Raw genomic sequence first — 21,353 nt, 5'->3', positions numbered from 1 at the left:
GGCAGACCTCTGATGGTCTCCCATTCTGACTTAGAGGAAGGGCAGGCCATATACCACAGGTGCTAAGAGGAGGCAGGAGACTGGCACATTCAGGCATCACTTGTTCTACAACCTGTCCCACCAAGGAGCTGCCACTGTCCCCCAGAGCAACACAGGAAGCATAAGGCTCACTGGACGGGCCCAGACTGGATTAATGACAAGGCACTGATCTTATAGCTTGCCACAGGCCAGGCACCAATACACGCAGCACGGAGGCATCTGAAGTTTCCCCTCCTAGTCTCAAAATCAAATCCACTGTTCCACGAGCACCCCTGCAATCCTCGGCTCGGAAAGCTCCTCACTCCACTCCAGGTCCTTGAAATGCCTGACGTGTCCTTCTACCCATCAACACCAAGAATCCAGGTGAACCTTGAAGGGCTGGGCCCTGCCTGCCGGGGCCTCTTTCTTACCTCCCCTGCCCCTTGCACTGGACGTTGCTGCCTTCAACACCCTGCTGGTTCCTAGTGCTCAAGACCAACCTGGACGTTCTTTTGTTGGGCCCTCCAGGGTCCCAAGCATCCCCTTAGCAGAAGTGAATTTAATTAAATAGGTGCCCAGAGTTGATCTGAAGAGGACTGAATGAAGAAGAGTGCTTGTCTGGATGTCAAATCCCTCCTGGGTTAACTGCTCAGCATAGTCTGGGTAGACATGAGTTGAACTTGCTGTCTCTTTATACCAATGTCTGGTCAATTTGGAAACCTAGTCTATAGTAAACAGACAGGCGGATGGATGAATGGATACATGGACAACAGATGGATGGACAAATTAATAGGTGGATGGACAGAAGGAGGATGAATGGATGGATGGATGGATGGACAAATGGATGCAGGGAGGGATGAATGCATGGATGGATGGATGAATGGACAGAGGGATGGATGAATGCATGGACGGATGGATGGATAAACGCATGGATGGATGGATGGACTGACAGATGGATGGAGGGATGGTGACCGCATGGACGTATGGACGGACAGATGGATGGCTGGTTACTGGAGCTGTAATCCTATGCAGCTTCCTATCAAGTCTTTTCAGGACTGTGAGCTCGTGCGATCCTGGCACAGGTCAGATCATTAAATGCTTGTTGAATGAATGAATGAGGCCAGAGACCAGCACCGAGCCTGGACGAGACGCACTAGCAAGACCTCGGGCTCTTGCCCCCGGCTCCAAGGGCTGCCCCACCCAGCTCACAGTTTCCCCTGACGAAAGCTCCTCCGCGGCGCCCAGCATTACTGACCACAAGTTTGCACGTGAGGCACGGCGGAAGCACACGGGAGCCTCGGAGAGCGCCTTTTGGACAGCTTATCTCTTGGCAAGATTAAGCCGGCTCTCCACAGAGGGGCCCGTATTGCAGGTCTGCGGGGAGGGCCAGGCCCGCCGAGTTTGCACCTTTTACCCGGCATCTGTCCCTGGGATCAGGAGAGCCGGGAGGCTGGATTAGACGGGTCAGCGCCCTGATTGACAGTGACACTTCCACCCGCGCCCCCGCCTGCCCCCCGGCCTCTCCCGCTGTTCCTCTCCTGCCTCACTTGGGCCCCATCCTGTTCCCGAGAGCGGCCACTGCCTTCTAATCTCCTTACCAGGAAATTATTTTCCTGGGTGTGAAATCCCTGCCCTGGGAGGGAGGGCCGCAGAGCAGCCTGCCCTGGCCTGGAGGCTGACCACAGGGCCGGCTCCCAGGGACATCTGGCATGGGGGTGGGGACAGCCACAGTTAGCAGTGGGTACCGCTCAGGCGGTTCCATCCCAAATATGACCCTGACCTCCAGAGTGGGCTGTCCCCAAGCTGCCTTCCCCTGCCTCCATTCAGGGGACTTTTTGAGAATGGGACCTGCCTGCCTGTTGGTGACTGACCCTTCCAGGAGAGAGCAGCATGGAGGTGGTTTGGGGACCCAGGGAGGGACCTGGCCCCTGGGTGGGTGGCCTGGGACCCCACCCTGGCCCTGCGCCAGCTGCTCTGTGACTCTGGACACATCCCAGCCTCTGTGACCTCAGTTTCCTCCTGATGTAACCATGAGTGGACTCTGAAGTCAGGCGCGGGGTCTGTATTTCACATCCCCGGATCTGGGTGTAGATGACTACAGGAACACGGTGGGGGCAGCAGAGGCGCAGCCCTGAGCCCCAGAACATTCCTCAAAGAGGCTCGGGTCCAACTGGTCCAGGTTTCGAGGGACTATTGCCTGTGATAGCTCCTAAGACCACAAAGAAAAATCTTAGAGGAAGCAGGGTGGAAGCTGGGGGCCCTGTGTAATTCACAATATCCACAAACCTGTGGTCAGACCGAGGGATGAACCCATGAGGAACAAGGGCTGGGACAGCTCTTTAATGCACATGCTGGCAGCTGCCTGTCAAGGTGGTGGGGGAGGAGGGGAGGGGTGGTCTGACTGTACCACGGGGCTACCTGACCTTGGACCATTGGTAACTTCTCTGTGCCTCAGTTTCCTCAACTGTGAAGTGCAGATACAGCAACCTTTAAAAATAAATATATTTATTTATTTGGCTGCATCAGGTCTTAGTTGCACCATATGGGCTCTTCGCTGCAGCATACAAACTCTCTAGTTGAAGCATGTGGCTGAGTTGCTCCATCGTATGTGGGATCTTAGTTCGCTGACCAGGGATCAAACCTGCATCCTCAGCATTGCAAGGTAAATTCTTCAACAACTGGATCTCCAGGGAAGTCCCCAGCAACTCTGCATCATAGGCTTGTTGTGAGGATTTCGGGGCATGAATATATGTAAAATTCTTAGACAGGTCCCTGGAACGAGTGCTGCTTTATGATTACTGTTATTATTATTATTTTATCACTATTGTTTGTCACAGAGCAGTGCTCAAGCCATTTTTTGCTGCTGTGGGCTGAATTGCATCCTCTAAAAAGATGTGTTGAAGTCCTGACCCCTGACACCTGTGAATGAGATCTTTTTTGGAAATACCTAGGGCTTCCCAAGTGGTGCTGGTGGTAAAGAACCCAGCTGCCAATGCAGAAGCCATGAGAGATGAAGGTTCAGTCTCTGGGTCAGAAGATCCCCTGGAGAAGGGCATGGCAGCCCACTCTAGTGCTCTTGCCTGGAGAGTCCCATGGACAGAGGAGCCTGGCGGGCTACAGTTCATGAAGTCGCAAAGAACCAGACATGACTGAAGTGACTTAGCACGCACACACAGGGTCTTCAGAGATGTAATCAAGATAAGATGAGGTCCTGCTGGAGTAGAGCGGGCCATTTTTCCAATGCAACTGTCATCCTTATCGAAAGAGGAGAGACAGAGACAGTCACAGGTGGAGAAGGCCTTTTGGGGACAGGGGACAGGATCAGGGTGACGCAGCTGCAGCCAAGGAGCCCCAAGCCCACACTGAAGCTGGGAGGAGGAAAGGAAGGATCGCGCCCAGAGTCTCAGAGGGAGCAGGGCCCTGCTGACACCTTGGTTTTGGCCTTCTGGCCCCCAAGACTGTGAGGCAGCACTTTTCTGTCTTCAGCCACCTGTTCGTGGTGCCTTCAGAGCAGCCCTCAGAGGCTGTCACAATAACCAGAGGACTGGCCGCAGACCAGGAAGGCCCAGCACACAGTAGGTGCTCATTCAGGGCTGGCCGATCTGCTTGCAGGATGCCTGAGGATGGGGAGGGGTGGGGTTTGGGGAGGGCCCAGTGTCTACGCCCTCTTCCAGGCCTGGCCATGGGCCTTGGTGTGGCTGACAGGGACTCCTCCATGGCTGGAGGAGGCATGGCTTTTTGATGTCTGTGTCTGACCTCCTGGCCACAGGTCAGCCATCAGAGGTGAAGAGGGTGCGGCCGTGGGGTCTTGCTGACAGAGTCAAGGGTCCCGGGATCAGCGACACCTCTGAGAGGATGCAGCTGCCTTTGAACCAGGCTCTCTGGATGGACAGACAGAAAACAGGCCCCAGGGCAGGGCTCCCTCCTCTGCTCCCCGATTCACCCTCATGGGAACCCTGGCCGCTAGTGACACTGACGTGGTCCAAACACCTCGAATCGTTGCGAGACCCCCGGAGAAGGGCTGCCACACTGCCTGTCCTGGGAGCCCCTGGGGGAGGTGCTGGGGTCCCGGCAGAGGAGAGTTTCCTGTGTGCTGGCAGGCTGGGGGTAGAGCATGTTTACATGGGGCATCTCTGCCGGGACAGTACAAGCACACTTGCCTGCAGACATGGAGACTGAGGCTCAGCCAGTCCCACACTGGCCACTGAGCAGAAGGAAGTTAGGCTTCCACCCAGTCCCTTGGGCCCCAAGGCCAAGTTCACTGTGTGCTTTTTTAAGCAGAAAAAATTTCCCCTCAAGCGGTCCTGAGCATTTCCACCCACCTGTAAGCCCTTTACCTATCCCGTACTTTGGAATGCCAATGCCATTAACTCTCCCTTAAAGGAATCATTCTGAGTCCCCTCCCAAATCAACGTTTATCTTCTGGGCCCTTGAAATTTCATGCGCTACAGAACAAACAGATGCGCGGCCTGGAAAAGGCGAGAAGGACCCTGGGGGCTTGAAAGTCCCACACTTGACCTAGCTGTTATCTTTCTCTACCATCCTGGGCACAAATACAGAAGCTTCTTGTGCCTTGAATGTCCCATTTATCAGTTGTCGTTCAGTTGCTCAGTTGTGTCCAACTCTTTGTGAACCTGTGGACTGCAGCACACCAGGCATCCCTGTCCTTCACCATCTCCCAGAGCTTGCTCAAACTCATGTCCATTGAGTCAGTGATGCCATCCAACCATCTCATCCTCTGTCATCCCCTTCTCCTCCTGCCTTCAGTCTTTCCCAACATCAGGGTGTTTTCTAATGAATCGGCTCTTTGCATCAGGTGGTCAAAGTATTGGAGCTTCAGTTTCAGTCCTTTGATTGAATACTCAGGATTTATTTCCTTTAGGATGGACTGGTTTGATTTCCTTGCAGTCCAGGAGACTCTCAAGAGTCTTCTCCAACACCACAGTTCAAAAGCATCAATTCTTAGGTGCTCAGCCTTCTTTATAGTCCAACTCTCACATCCATACATAACTACTGGAAAAGCCATAGCTTTGACTAGATGGACCTTTGTTGGAAAAGCAATGTCTCTACTTTTTAATATGCTGTCTAAGTTGGTCATAGATTTCCTTCCAAACAGCAAGTATCTTTTAATTTCATAGCTGCAGTCACCATCTGCAATGACTTTGGAGCCCAAGAAAATAAAGTCTGTCACTGTTTCTATTGTTTCTCCATCTATTTGTCATGAAGTGATGGGACCAGATGCCATGATCTTAGTTTTTTAGAATGTTGAGTTTTAAGCCAGTTTTTCACTCTCCTCTTTCACCTTCATCAAGAAGCTCTTTACTTCTTCGCTTTCTGCTGTAAGGCTGGTATCATCTGTATATCTGAGGTTATTGATATTTCTCCCAGCAATCTTGATTCCATCTTGTGCTTCATTCAGCTCAGCATTTTGCATGGTGTACTCTGCATGTACGTTAAATAAGCAGAGTGACAATATGCAGCCTTGATGTATTTCTTTCCCAATTTGGAACCAGTCTGTTGTTCCATGTCTGGTTCTAATTGTTGCTTCTCGACCTGCATACAAGTTTCTTAGGAGGCAGATCAGGTGGTCTGGTATTTCCATCGCTTTAAGAATTTTCCACAAAATTTTAAGTTTGTTGTGATCCACATAGTCAAAGGCTTTACTGTAGTCAATGAAGTAAAAGCAGATGTTTTTCTGTAATTCTCTTGCTTTTCTATGATCCAACAGATGTTGGCAATTTGATTTCTGCTTCCTCTGCCTTTTCTAAATCCAGCTTGAACATCTGCAAGTTCTCAGTTCACGTACTGTTGAAGCCTAGCTTTGAGGAGTTTGAGCATTACTTTGCTAGCATGTGAAATGAGTGCAATTATGTAATAGTTTGAACATTCTTTGGCATTGCTCTTCTTTGGGATTGAAATGAAAACTGACCTTTTCAAGTCCTGTGGCCACTGCTGAGTTTTCCAAATTTGCTAACATATTGAGTGTAGCACTTTCACAGCATCATCGTTTAGGATTTGAAATAGCTCAGCTGGAATTCCATCACCTCCACTATCTTTCTTTGTAGTAATGCTTTCTAAGGCTCACTTGACTTTGCACTCTAAGATGTCTGACTCTAGGTGAGTGATCACATCATCATGATTATCTGGGTCATGAAGATATTTTTTGTACAGTTCTTCTGTGTATTCTTGCCACCTCTTCTTAATACCTTCTGCTTCTGTTAGGTCCATACCATTTCTGTCCTCAATTGTGCCCATCTTTGCATGAAATGCTCGCTTGGTATCTAGTTTTCTTGAAGAGATCTCTAGTCTTTCCTGTTCTATTGTTTTCCTCTATTCCTTTGCACTATTCACTTAGGAATGCTTTCATATGTCTTCTTGCTGTTCTTTGAAGATCTGCCCTCAGATGGGCATATCTTTCCTTTTCTCCTTTGCCTTTTGCTTCCCTTCTTTTCTCAGCTATTTGCACGGCCTCCTCAGACAACCGTTTTGCCTTTTCACATTTCTTTTTCTTGGTTTTGATCATTGCCTCCTGTACAATGTTATGAACCTCCGTCCATAGTTCTTCAGGCACTCTATCAGATATAATCCCTTGAATCTATTTGTCACTTCCAGTGTATAATCATAAGGGATATAACGCATTAACTACCTACTGCTATGTAACAAACTACCCCAAATGTCATGACTCCAAAGCATTGGTTTACTCAAAATTCTACTGTCGAGGGAGGTCTTGCTGGGGTCATTTGTGCAGCCTGAAGGAGTAGTCGGTTTTCCTGCCCGCAGCCTATTCGTGTTCATCAGGACAGCCCCATCTCTGTGGGGATGCAGCAGCACCCTAGGATAGCAGGGCCCTCTGAGCATCATGCCTGATGGTACCTCAATACGAAATCAGTCACACGGCCAAGTCCAGAGGCAAGGCGGGCGGGGACCCACAGGACAAATACAGCAGGAAGTGGGGTCAACAGGGGCATTTATGTAATCATTTGCCACATCCTCTATGTCCTAAATTTAAAAATTTTAAAGGCAGAAAAACATAGCTAGAAGATTAGGTTGTCAGCCCTCTCTGTTTGCCCTCACACAGCGATTATGCGGGGCTTTATTTACGGTTTAGGAAAAATCATTTTCAACATAATGCTGCCGATTGAGTTTCCCACCAACCCTCTGAAACAGGTGGCATCAGAGAAGAGGGATTCGGGAAACCCAGAGGCTAAGAGGCGGTGAAGGAGGCAGGACCCAGGCCACATGACCCGAAGTCCGTAGGGCCACATCTGTCTGTCTGGGCTGTTCCCCTTTCCTAGAGGCAGGGCTCAGCCCAGGCTGACGGACTCTCCCGGGATGAGGCAGCTCTGGAAGCTGTTTTAGAAAGAACCAAGGGCAGCATTGAGTTTTTCTGATAGCCCTGAAGTGAGGGTGAGCCGCGTGATGGCCTCCTGTTCCTAGAAGCTGTTGCTGCTGCCCCGGGGGCCATTCTCAGGGAGGCTGAGGAGTGTCCACGTGGAGCGTCTCCCATCATGGCCAGAGGGCTCTGCAGGTCGGCTGGGGCCACGGAGATGGAGAGGAGTGTAGGGCTTCCCTAGCCTCGGAGGCCAACACCGCACGGTCTGGTCCCTTGTCTCTCCACGGGATGTGACCCGGCAGCAAGGGCAAGAACTGGGCTTGAGGCACCACAGCCCCAGAATGTCGCCGCCTGGAGCAGGCGCTGCTTCCTACTATAGACCTGGGATTCCGCCGGGTCCAGGGTCCCCTCGGGACACATTGTTCCTTCTGGCTGTGATGCCATTACCCGCTTCTAGAAGGGAACCCGCCCATTCACACCACAGCTGCCAAAGAGGGAAGATTCAGTGTTTACAACTGTTGGTGTAAATAATGTGTGTGCCCACAATGGGGGAGCGCAGACCACACCCCCATGACGCTTCTCAGGGAGCAGAGCGTGTTCTGGTTTATCTTCCTTTCTGAATGGAGGTGAGGTCACCAATATCTGAAAACACACATGTCACACTGGAGTGGGTCCATATCCGCACACCCGCTATGGTTGAGCATGTGATGTGGGGAGGGTACACGACGCATACAGTGACCTATGACGTGGGTGCGGACGTTACGTGTGCGCCTAGCTGTGAAGCTTCTGAGTGCTGCATGTTGTACGTGGATCTGGTTATAGACACACACCCACAGTGGTGATGTGCTATGTACATCGCTAGATGTGTCATCTTTGGGTTTCGTTCTTTTTAATATCTATCTATTTGGCTGCCTCGGGTCTTAGTTCCGGCAGGTGGGATCTTCGCTGTGGAGGGAACTTGTGATGCTCTCTAGCTGTAGTGTGCTGGCTCGGGAGCGTGCGGTCTCAGCAGTTGTGGCACGTGGGCTGAGTCACCCTGAGACCTGTGGGATCTCAGGTCCCTGACCACGGATCGAAGCTGTGTCCCTTGCATGGCAAGATGATTCTTAATCACTGAACCACCAAGGAAGCCCCTAGATGTGTCATCTTTGGATGCGTGGACCCGTATGTACTTCACACCCACACCCACGTATGCATAGCACGTGCTCTTCTGTACGATATACGACTTGTCTGGAAACGTGCCCTGGGGAGCCGTATGCGTGCGCGTGCTTCGTGTGTGTGTGAGCAGCACATTTGCTCTGATCCCCTCTGTATCTGACCATGTGTGGGAATGGCCCCAGGAGCACAAGGCTACATGGGGTATATGGACCCCCACGTTCCACCTCGCCCCCCGAGTCAGCTGTCACCTCCTGGCCACCCTCCTTTGCGTCCAGCTTCCCCCCTCCATGTTTGCAGACAGCCTTGGCACTGTCCCTCTGTTCTGAACACTCCTAATCCTCCCGTGACTCAAGCCCCTAATCCTGGGGCCTGAGCTCTTGGGAATATTCCCTTGGAAAGGAGGGGATTGTGACTGGCTCCATGGCTGTGGCTGGCAGTGAGTGGGGACTCGCTCCCACACTGCCACCTTTGCCACCCCCCCCCCCCACTCTCCTGGATGCCTGGACCCAGGGCGCACCTGCTCTCAGCTCTGGGGGGGGGGCCTCAGGCACAGGCCCAGGGTCTCCAGGTGCTCTGAGCTGGGGTCATCTTGGCCACCTGTCTGGAGCTGTGCTGCTTCCCTCAGGACAAATACGGCACTTCCTCCAGGAAGCCCGCTGGCCTAAATTGACCCACTGCCCTATTAGCTCATGTTTCTCACTTCCTCGGTCTTCCTGTATTTCATCCATCCCATCCCAGGAGGTGGGATTTTCCCCAGCATCCTTGGCCTTTTGCCCCCCTTCTTTGTTCTCACCCCAGAGTGGGTGGTGGCCACCCGTCTGGGGGAATTAGGGCGAGGAAGGCGGCAGCCCGGCCCCAGGGAGGGCACACATGGCTGAGCCTTTCAGAGCTGCCAGCAACCGGGGCGGGAGGTAGGGAGAGGTAGGTCCAACTTGAGGCTCATCCCATTGTCATCACATAACTAACCATACACTCTGGTTCACCTTTTCTCATTCAAATGGCATTTTTATCTCCATCTACCATAACTTTAACCTCCTAATTAGTTACTTGGCCAGCAAAGGTCCATATGGTCAAAGCTAAGGTTTTTTCAGTAGTCACATATGGATGGTGAGAGTTGGACCATAAAGGCCGAACACTGAAGAATTAATGCTTTTGAACTGTGGTGTTGGAGAAGACTCTTGAGAGTCCCTTGGACCGCAAGGAGACCAAGGCAGTCAATCTTAAAGGAAATTAATCCTAAATATTCACTGAAGAACTGATGTTGAATTTGAAGCTCCAATACTTTGGCCACCTGATGTGAAGAGCCGACTCATTAGAAAAGACCCTAGTACTGGCAAAGATTGAAGGCAGAAGAGAAGGGGAAGACAGAGGATGAAATGGTTTGATGGCATCACCAACTCAATGGATGTGAGTTTGAACAAGCTCCAGGAGATGGTGAAGGACAAACATGCCTGGCATGCTGCAGTCCATGGGGTCACCAATAAGCAGATGCGACTGAGGGACTGAACAGAAAATTAGTCCCAAACTTGAGCATACACAGTATTTATTTTGCTTTTAATTCCGTCTCCCTTAACCCCAGGTGACTGGCTCCCCCGCCCACTTTGTGCCCGACACAGCACTAGGTCCTGAGGACATCGGGACCGCAATGTAGACAGAGTCTCTGCCCTCGTGGAATGCAAGATTCATGGAGGACGGCAGCACACATGTAAACACATGCACGGATGTTCAGTCATGTCCAGCGCTCTGTAACCCCATGGACTGTAGCCCGCCAGGCTGCTCTGTCCATGGGATTTTCCAGGCAAGAATACTGGAGTGGGTTGCCAGTTCCTCCTCCCGGAGATCTTCCTGACCCAGGGATGGAACCCATGTCTCCTGTGTCTCCTTGTGTTGCCAGGCTGAATCTTTACCAGAGTCGCCTGGGAAGCCCCATGCAAGTGGGTACCTAGTGCATAATGGGCTTCCCAGGTGGCTCGGCTGGTGAAGAATCTGCCTACAGTGCGGAGACCTGGGTTCAATCCCTGGATTGGGAAGATCCCCTGGAGGAGGGTATGGCAACCCACTGCAGTATTCTTGCCTCGAGAAACCCCACGGACGGAGGAGCCTGGCGGGCTACAGTCCGTGAGGTCACAAAGAGTCAGAGATGACTGAACGGCTAAGCACAGCACACAGTGGCCAGGGCTTTAAGGAAAGGAGCAACTGCAGAGCAGGCAGCACTGGTTAGGGTGCGGAGGGTTTAGACAGAGCAGTCAACGAAGACCTGTCCAAGGAGAAACCAGAAAGATGAGGGCCAGTCTGAAAAAAGAAAGAAAGAGTGTTCTGGGGTGAGCGATGGCATATGCAAAGGCCCTGATGTTGAGTGTGGCCGGAGTGCAGTGAGAAAAGAGGAGCAAGAGTTGAGTTTGGAGAAAAAAGCTGGCTCATCCCTTATACGACACCGTCTGTAGACTGGATTCTATCTGAACTGGGCTGGGGAGCCTTGAAAATTTGGGGAGAAGGTAAAGGCGTGACTCATGAGTTTTACAGAACAATCTGGCAGCCATGAGTTCTCTGAGGGCAATGCCTGGGCAACCACTCAGCGGGCGCAGTGCGGGCGTTGTCTCACATCCTAGGCAGCGTGGGGGTGATGGCTGGAGCCCTTCTCCAGCCAGCAGCTAATACTAGGACAGCAAGAATAGTAGCAAGACAGTTGCTTGTTCATGGGCGTCATCTCTTTTAATCCTCACCCCCAGGAGCTAGACGTTCTTTTGTACCTTCACTTGTCAGACATGGAGCCGAGGCTCAGAGAAGTTAGATAACTTAGCCAAAGTCACCCAGGCTTTCGGGCATGGAGCACAAAGACACACACGGCTGCAGAGGTTGGGGTGCCTCTCCTCACTCTCTAGAAAGAGATGGGTTTTGCTCCTGGGGAAAACTTCTCTTTGGATGTGTTACAAAGCATGTTCTTAGACATTTTTAAAAGGCACAATAACTTTGCCATAGTGTTTCTTAGTTAAAAAAACAAAAAACAAAATATGGAGATTTGAGAGCGGTTGGTCCAGGGTGGGACAGAAGCATGATGGAGGACACCAGGGCACATTTGCTACCCCTCACCTGGCAATCTTCCAAAGTGGTGCTTCTCCATGGCTGTGAAGACGATGACAGAAAGATGAAAATCGGGAGGTTGGCGTGTCGGGACACAGGTGAAGCCAGGAGCCGCAGGAGTGCCCTTCAGATCTGCTTGCCTTCCCATCAGCCAGCAGTGCCCCTCATCCGGGCTGCCTCCCTCAGATATGAGAGTAGGGAAGGCCATTAACGGGGGCCCTGAATACCCTCAATGTCCCCACATGGGGTCCTGACCTCCCAGGAGGGAGGAAATATAATTGCTGGAGATTTGATAGAATTATCAAAAATATATCAAGCCAGCTACCTAAATTGTGAAACATGCTGGAAAATGTCCTACCATATAAGAAACCATCTCAAAGCAAGGTCATGACTGTCATCTCTTAACAGACGCCCACCACCATATCCACATTATCTGTGCCACCTTCAGCACACAGACACAGACACACACACACACACACACACACACACACACACACACACACACTCACACAAAGACCTAAATTTTTTTGCTTAGCCCATCATTCTGAAATGCATGGATTCCCTGCATCTGATCAGGCTTCCATGCAATAGACATTTTCCACCTGTCACACTTTTTTCTTCCAATTCACCAATTCTCTTTTCAGCCGTGGCCTTTGAATGGTTTTTAATTTTAATGACTGCGTTTTATATTCACTTCTGGGCTTAGGGTTCTGGCTTGAAGCTGCTGCTGGCATGCCTTTAAGGCTTCACTTCCACCAGGTACAAACTTGAGCTTTCAGCTTTTCACAGAAGACTTAAAAAACCCCACTCAGAGCTCTGAGCAGAAAGGATGCACCCCCTTGTCTGGGTTAGTCTCATTTTCAGAGACAGTGGCCTCTTTTCCGGTGTGTTAGCTTTTTGCAAAGGTCCGCACTGCAGCTGCCCCCCAGCACCGGCCCCAGGCCATATCTCCTGCCCCAAACTGGCATTAAATCCAGCTTCCACCCCCACCCCCAGCCTCTCACCCCATGGGCAGCTGAAACATCAGCCCTGACTGACCAGTGTCCTTGGCCATGTTGTCTCTTCGTTACTGGCCCTGGCATCTCCCTTTCCTTTAAGGTTGGCTCTGCGTTTAAAACCTTTTTAAAAATATCATGTAGGCTTGGGTGCAGCGTTTCTCTATGCTTGCATCAGAAGTGGGGGTCCACTCTTAGGAAGCTGCTTGGCCCAGCAGCACTTTCAGTAGCTGAGCTCACTCAGCTGCTGATGATGATGGTAATGATGTGGAAGACGAGACGAAGTCTCAGGGGTGGGGGACAGAGAGTGGCATGATTCGTGCCCCTCCCTCCCACAACCACCAGGCTCTGTAACAATCGTGGGTGGCTGGCCGTCCCTCCTCTCTGCTCCTGTGAGAAGGTTGTCCCTGGCTGAAAAGACAGAGGTCCCAGAAGTTCTCTCCCCCAGGTCATCTTGCAGCTTTAAGACCCCCAAGTGACCCTGGGCTTTTTTAAGGCTGAAGTCCGTCCCCCATCACAGGGAAAATCCATTCCCCGTCACCAGGCAGAGGGCCTGGGAGTCCCCGTCTCCCCGCCCGAGGGACAGGGCTGTGATATGGCTCCTTCTGCCCTGGGTAATTCAAGGTGAGTCCTGAAGGCCCCGGGAGGTTGGGTTCATCAGGGGACCATGGAGAGCAGGGCCTGGTTCCGTCCTGAAGTCCTGGAGGTAAGTGGGCGGGGCCTGGCCATCTCAGGCTGTCCCTCGGAGATGTAATCCCCTCCTTCTCCTTCCGTCTTCCTCCTGACTGTCTGCTGCCTCCTTCCCATACCACCCACCTGCTTCAATACGGACTTTCACTCTTCTGGGCCTGTTCAGATGCGGGGCAACTCTGGGTGGGAGTCAGGTGCTTGCTCCTAACCCTCCACGTGACCTCCTCCTTCCAGGCTACAGTATCCCCCGCTGTAACTGCAGAGGTGGATAGGATGGTTTCCCGGAGCCCTTCCAGCTCTAGCATCTCTAGCATCCCTGATCTAGGGCGGCTGGTTGGGAGCTGGGGAGGGCTTCCTGGTCTGCGTCTGAAATACAGAAAAAGCTTTATACGCAAAGATGCTTTCCAGAGCATCATTTATAATTGTGAAACACAGGGAAAAAACCCACAAGCCTTATAAGAGGGGTTTTGTTCAATAAACTGACACATTTCTTAGATTGAATATCCAGCATTCTGAAGAATTGCTAACAATACGGTGGACAGTTGGAATGGTTTGAATATAGCAGAAAAATGTACCATGTCACAGAGCCAGTGAAAGGGTCGTGCGGACCCCTTTCTCTTAGCTCTGCATACCGATGTCCTCTGCCGGCTCCTCCTGGGGCTGGTCTTGGGCTGCGAGATGTGGTGACTGTTCTAGAAATCACATCCAGACACAAGCATATGCAGAAGAAGAAAAGGGACTTTCTCTTTCAAGATCAAGGAAACCCAAGAGGCCCCAAGGACTCCCCTTTGCCCTCATGGCCTGGAAATAGGTGTTCACTGATGTATAGGCTAGTAGATGGCAGGTCTGGGCCTCGCCAAGACAGGCTGTGGCCAATTCCTGGAGTGGCTGCATGTGGGGGCCCCCATTCACATGAAAAATCATGTTACCGCATGAAGGGGAAGAAGCAATCCCCAAACTGTATATAATAGAAACTCTGTTATTATCTTTGTTGGCCTCCTATATATCTAAAATGATTTCAACATAAACATTTTAAAAAATCTAAGATCATTTTCCTAGGCTAAGCTTTTGGAAAATCAATGAGAAGTGAATATATCATACTGGGGATGGTGATGTATTTTCCCCTCACTGTTTCCTTTCCTTGACTGATAAAGAGAAATCAAAAATGATACTGATCCTACTGCCACTGAGGTGTGGTAAGGAAGCCAAGCCTGTAGTGTGTAAATACGCATGAGAGAAAGCCAAAGTGTCAGCTGCTCAGCCCTGTCTGCCTCTTTGCATCCCCATGGACTATAGCCTGCCAGGCTCCCATGTCCATGGAATTCTCCAGACAAGAATACTGGAGTCAATTGCCATTTCCTTCTTGAGGGGATCTCCCTGACCCAGGGATCAAACCTGGGTCTCCTGCATGCATATGAAACTTTAAAAAATGTTTTTTAAAATTATATCTATATAGCAATAGCACTCTCTGTTCTAGCCCAGCCTCCCCGTGAGCAGAACCAAGACCTGGGCATGCAGCTGATGGTTGATTTGGGAACCATCACCAGCAGCTAGAGTGAGGGATCTGGAAAGTGAGAAGAGGAGAGAAAGCCAATTTAATACTACATCCATGTGGGCAACGGGGGTGCCACCTGACCGGAGCCATATATCCCAGTTGGGTGGGAGTGGCAGGCACACTGGCCAGGACCCTGATGCTTGGGTCCTGGCCCATCCCCCACCCTGCCTGATGCACAGGTCAAATGCCCAAGGCCCTACTGTAACTACTGATAAAGCTGCCGAAACAAGCAGAGATCCAGCTCCGTCTCGCCACTGGGAAGCAGGGGTAATAACAGCTCCTTCCCTGAAACTGGGAGGAGCCAGAGAAATGAAGCTGTGCAGCTTACTCGTTGAAAAATGATGGTTCATCTCCAGAGTGTCCTCACCCCAGGCCTGGGGGGTAAGGGAATACCTAACGTGCCCAAGGCCACACAGCCAAGAAGCAGTCAGCCTGGGAATTTAATCTGAGCCTTGATCCCCTAATGCACGTTGCTCTGTCTCTCTGTGTGGGGTTCTGCTTGCTGGTTTCTGCGGCCGTCACTCACACACCTGGCTGTAAGGCCAAACTCGCCATCACCTCGGTTCCCTGCTGGAACCACTGGGTCCCAGAGGCTGTGAGCTGGCCCCGTAAGGTGTGGGGAGCCTGCCCCCGGGTGCAGTCGTGTCCCTGGAGCTGGCAGCATCATGGCTGTAGTGAGGGATGTCCTCTGGGGAGATTTCGTGTCTGGCGATAGACTTGTGGGCTTGATTTAGCTGTCCGCCTCTGCTCCACCCAGAGCAGGCGGCGCACAGCTGCAGAGTGGATAAAAAACCAGAGAAAACCAGAGGAGTCCATGGGAGCTTGCTGAGGGGTGTAGGAAACTTGAATCTGAAGAGCGTTTATTGGTGCCGGGCCTGTGATCCCAGGGGATACGCGAAGAAAACCTATCAGGTCACATACCGTTTTACAAGAGCAAGAAACTGAGGCTCAGGGAGGTTGGGGAACTTGACCAGGAGGCTAGTCGAAGGAACTAATGAGCTCTGCTCACTGTGGGGAAGGGCCTCCTGGGGCCACAGCCCCTGCCCTGAGCTTCCTCTGGGGCCAAACCCTGGGGGTTCCATGCCCTTTGCCCCGGCCCTGCCAGTCTGCCTGTCATCAGAACCCAGGCCCGTTCATGGAGCTCTCGGCTATGCAAGCTCCCTTTTCCAGTTGGTGGGAGACCTCTTGCGTTAGCCTGGCCAGGGGCCCAGTGCCCTGCAGAGCAGACCCCCGGGGGCCCCGGGACCTCCCTCTGGAGTGGCTGGGGTGGTTGAGCCAACATCCCCTGCCTTCTATGTATCTTCCTACTGCCTCTGCCTTGCCTCTGCCCACCCATCTGGTCCCGCCCAGGTGCTGCCTGCTTCCAAGGCCTTTCTGATGCCCCAGCCCTCAGAGCACCCTCTTTTTCTGCTGCCTCGGAGCCCAAGTGGTTCCCAGCGGTGGGGAGCTCCACCCTGGCTCTGTGCAGTATGGCCTTGCTCCCAAAACATCCCATCTGGCTGCCTGTCAGGCGGACTTCAGGAAGATGCCCCTCCAGGGCATCTGGAGACATCAGAGAGGTGTCATGGGTCTTCCTCTCTCCTCGGGCCCCTCCAATGCACTCAGCCTGAGGGGTGAGAGCAGGACCCTAGGCCCCGTCCCTCAGCAGCTAAAGACTGATGTCGTGTGTGGTGACCCAGTGGCCTGGAGGGGAGCTGAGCTGATGCGGCCACGGGTCTGCATCTCAGGGCTATGCGTGCGGGAGCACGCTGCTGCCTGCTGTGCCGGAAGGGAGATGAGTGGGCCGGTCTAGTCCTTTAACCCCAGCCCTCTCAGGGACTGAGGTTCAGTGCTCTGCGCCCTGCTGTGCTCACGAAGGCAGGAAGGAGGGGCTGTTCGTGGCCGGCTCTGACCCCTCGCCTGGGGTCTGCTGAGGGCAGAGTGCCCTGGGCTGACCGCATGCGCCGCTGCCTGCGCCGCCTCCCGGTGGCTTTCTGGAGTCTCGGGTCCCCTCCCAGTGGTGCTGTCCTCGTGGACACGCTGCCTGGGCTACGCTACCTGCTGCCACAGTTCTCAGTGGGAATCACTACAGTGTCCCAGGGAAGACTCAGACCCGCCTTTTCTGGCCCTGACAGGAGAGCAGTTGGAATGCTTGATTCATTCACGATGTGGTAATAATGCACAATCTGTTAGCTTTGCTGTCGCTGCCATTGATTCTCCACCATACCTATTATCACCAGAGTCACTTCAGATGGGTGATTTCAAAAACACATATCTGGGGGCATTATGGTGGGGTTATTGCAGTGGTTACTAGGTAGGGAGTCAGCAGACCTGAAGCCTAGGCCTGCTTTTATTGTCTGTGAATTATTTACGTTACTTTTTTTTTTTTGGACTTGTCAGTATCATCTACACTGTTCAGAACAGAAATTTCCAAACAAACTGGTTTCAATAATAACACACTTGAAAAATAAAATTTGCTGGTTAACATAAATGAAAACTCCTGTAGCTAGGTAGGCTTCAGGTATGGGTTGGTCCAATGATTAACAATAGCTTCAGGCTCTGGTGCCATTCTGTCATTCCCGTCGCCCTTCCTCATGTGGTACAGTGGTTGCTCAGCCCTGGCAAGATACCAGAAACAGTTGTAGCAATCCCACCCTGCCTCTCCTCACATCCCTGTTCCAGAGCAGAGGGTGTCTGCCGCCCCTCACCCCTAGCAAAAGCCTTGATGTTCACACTGATTGGCCTATCTTAGGTCTCAGGCTGAACCCCAAATCAGTTGCCATGGCCAGAGAGATGGAATGTGCTGATTGGCTCAGCCTGGAACACAGATCCCACCCCCAAAACAGCAGGGAGGCTATTTCCCTGGACCGTGTGAAGAGGTCCGGAAGGAGGGAGGTGGCGATGGGTGGAGAGGAGGCAACAGCTACCCACTGATATGTTTCAGATATGTCGTTTAGCCTTCATCTCTACTCCTTCATTTAGAAAACAAGAGAATTTGTCTTAAGTCCTTTCTAACACTGACATTCTGGACCTATCGGTCATCTTTATCTTCCACATTGAATCACTGAGACCAGAGGAATAGCGAGAAGTGGCCTTGCGCTATCGACAGTGAAGGGTTTTCTGCTCCAAATGTAGAAACCATATCTTCACCGGCAACCAAAAAGTCACTGTGTCCTTTATCTATCTGCGCAAGGCCAAGTACTGCCACTGTGTGAGTGTAAGACCCAGCCCCTGGCCTCAAGCGCCTTATGGGTAAATCCGTGGCATTCAACAAGCACTTACTGAGCACCTACTGTGTGCAATGCAAATTACAGACAACAGTGACGTCTTCCGGGTGTGAGATTTCCACTTACTAAGTCAGTCCTGTGGGGCTGATGGATGTCACTAGACAAGGACAACAGAGAGCAGGGCGGAATGGAGCTGGTGCAGCACTGACAGCCCTTGCTGTCCCAGGCAAGGGCGCTGGCTGGTGGGAAACGATTACAGTGGGAACGGCTTGGACGTGCTTTGAAGGCAGAGCTGGCTACAGTATTTACAAAGGTAGGTGCAACATGAAAAGGCAGGACTCCAGTTTAAAAGACAGGGGAAGGGACTTTCCTGGTTGTCCAGTGGTTAGACTCTGCCCTTCCAATGTGGGGGTGTGGGTATGACCCTTGGTTGGAGAACTAAGATTCTATATGCCATGCAGCCAAAAACTAAAAAGGAAAGAAAGAAAAGGCAGGAAAAAGTGTCACTAAGGATTCTAAAACTTAAAGCTTTTTCCTTTCGGATTCCTTTCTCTCTCAACTTGTCATGGTGTCTACTTGTTGGCCACTTAATGCCATTTTAAGTAATGACAAGTAAACACTTCATATGACGCAAATAAACTTATCTACAAAACAGAAACAGACTCTCAGACATAGAGAATAGACTGGTGGTTGCCAAGAGGGAAGGAGAGGGTGAGGAAGGGAAGGGGAGGGCGAGGAAGGGAAGGATTAGGAGTTTGGGGTTAGCAGATGCAAGCCATTATATATAGAATGGATAAACAAGGTCCGACTGTGTAGCACAGGGAACTATATCCAATCTCCTGGGATAAACCATAATGGAGAAGAATATGAAAAAGAATGTATATCTATGTATAACTGAATCACTTTGCAGTATAGCAGAAATTAACATTGTAAATCAACTATACTTCAATTCTTTAAAAAGTAAACATTTTAAACGATGAGCATGCATTTTACTGTTCATCTCTAGACTGTGCCAGGCCAGTTTTAAGCGTAAATAGAAGAACATTTAACTCACATGCAGAATCACCAGGATTACACCAGTTTGTGTTTCAGAGTTAGTCCATGCATATGTATTTCATTTTTACCAGAGCAGCGGAAACGCAGCCCAACACTCACTCAACTGTTTTTATTTCACTTCTTGATATGCACACACTCTACCAACATGCTCTACCTTCAGCTTCCTGTTGGAAGGAAGAGGGACCCGGGGCTGCGTTATTGTTCCCTGGCTTCAGGCCTCACGTCCAGCACGCCAGGCTGGCAGGTCCAGGAAAGGGACAGAGTAAGAAGGAGCGTGAAGACTCCTCAGCCGCCCCTGTTTCCTGCGTGCCGTGGCCTTCTCTTTGCATTGGGAGCGAGCTCTGGCTCAAGAGGAAGCCATGGCCTTTCAGGGCAGTCCACGCCTCCATGGACTCACCTGGTCTCGAGGGGCACTAATCCCTCTGCACACGCCCCAGCATTGGACCTCACCCACAAAACACAACATCAAAGGCCAGATTTTGAGGACTTCTGCTTGGCAGCCCAGGGCGTTAACCCAAGTGTGGGCCCTTCAGTGAGGGGCCTCGGGTGACCACACAGGGAAGATGACTCCGGGGCAGGTTCTGCTGGAAGGACAGGAATTTGTCCAGGGAGAGAGATGGTGGGAAGGCATCCTGGGGGAGCAGAGGACAGGCTTCGGCAAAGATACCAAGGTAGGAATTCTCCTGGTAGAGTTGGCGGGGGGAGGAGGCAAGAGTCTGATTAGGGATGGGACTCCACAAAGGCTGGTGGTCGGTCAGGAGCCAGCAGTCTGCAGAGAGCCTGAAAACCTCAGTGTCACCATCAGTCCTGGGCCGTGATCAAGAATGGGGCTGCTCATAAGCCCTCTGTGTTGCCTTAAAGTGGCTCCTCCCTGGGAGTGGGGGGCTGGAGGTGCACTTCCTCTCCCTGGACTGCTTGCCCCTGAGTGTCATTATTTGCTGAATTGGACCAACCCCAATGATTCCAAGCTCCTTAATAAAGGGGTCGGTGTTACACCATATTTCAGAACTGCCCTTTAGTGCCAGACATCAGAACTTCAATAAAAATTTTATGGAAGGAAGAAAAGAGAACTCATTCTTTGGGAAATAAGCTTTTTTAAAAAAATTGAAGTACAGCTGACTTACAATGTTGTGTTAGTTCCAAGTGTGTAGCAAAGTGATTCATCTATCTATATTATACATATTCTTTTCCATTATAGGCTATTACAAGATATTGAATATAGTAAGTGCCATATAGTAGGCCCTTTTTGTTTATCTATTTTATATATAGTGGTGTGTGTGTATGTTAACCCCAAACTCTTAATTTATCTCCCAGGAACGATGCTTCTTTAAGTGTTTTAATTCAAGTAATGAACTTTTTTGAATTTTAAAGTTTCATCTTGAAAATGATCCATTCCTCCCATTATCCATTCACTTCGACAGGCTTTCCCTTCAGTAGGCAACAGGGAACCACACCTGGACAGAGGAGTGATTGCTGACTAACAGTGGGACGGGTGGGTCTTACTGCTTCTGGCTGACATCATCCTGAAAGCCTCAGGAGAGACACAGACATGGGCCCTCCTATGATGGTGACTGCGTGTGACGAGGTCCGAGAGAGCGAAGGAAGCGGGTGAATGGGTTGTAAAGTGAAGATAAATAGAGAGGATAAACTAACCCTAGAGAAGCCCAGCGCAGCCTGAGATCCACACAGCCCTGCTGGCCTCGACCCTCGGATTATTTCCAAGCTGTAGTGAGGCCGGGTGAGCAACTGAGACACTGGCACAAACTGTCCCTGGAGTTCTCTGGGAGAGAAAGAAAGAAATATTTACAAGCCTTCTGTGAGCACGTCACGTGGTTAGAAAGAGCAGGAGGGACAGCCTTTGTCAGATTACATGCTGGCCTAACACTCTGTACCATACCACCGAACAATTAGCTAAAGATGTGAAGTTTTCCTGACTTGGTTTTCAAAATTCCAGTGCAATATAAACACTTAAATTCTTGGTGGATTTTTTCCCCCAATTTTCCTCCAGATGTTTGGAGGGGCGCAGATGCCACAGTACGTAAGTGTGTTTAAAAGGCCACTAAATTAGGCAAGTGGGTGTGAGGGTGAGACCTTCTGCCAGCCTGCCCTGGGACAGAGGTATAGCCTGGACCTTGAGGGGTTTTGCACCTTCAGAGTGGGGGGTGGGGTTGGGGAACTGGGCTGGAAGTTTCTGGAACAGCCAGGCACTAGACAGTGAGGAATGTACCCATGAGGCCGACACCCGCCTGAGCTGTCAGAAT

The sequence above is a fragment of the Muntiacus reevesi genome, chromosome 3 (genome assembly GCF_963930625.1).
Source record: "Muntiacus reevesi chromosome 3, mMunRee1.1, whole genome shotgun sequence".
Classification (NCBI taxonomy): Eukaryota; Metazoa; Chordata; class Mammalia; order Artiodactyla; family Cervidae; genus Muntiacus; species Muntiacus reevesi.
This window is presented reverse-complemented; position numbering follows the sequence as displayed.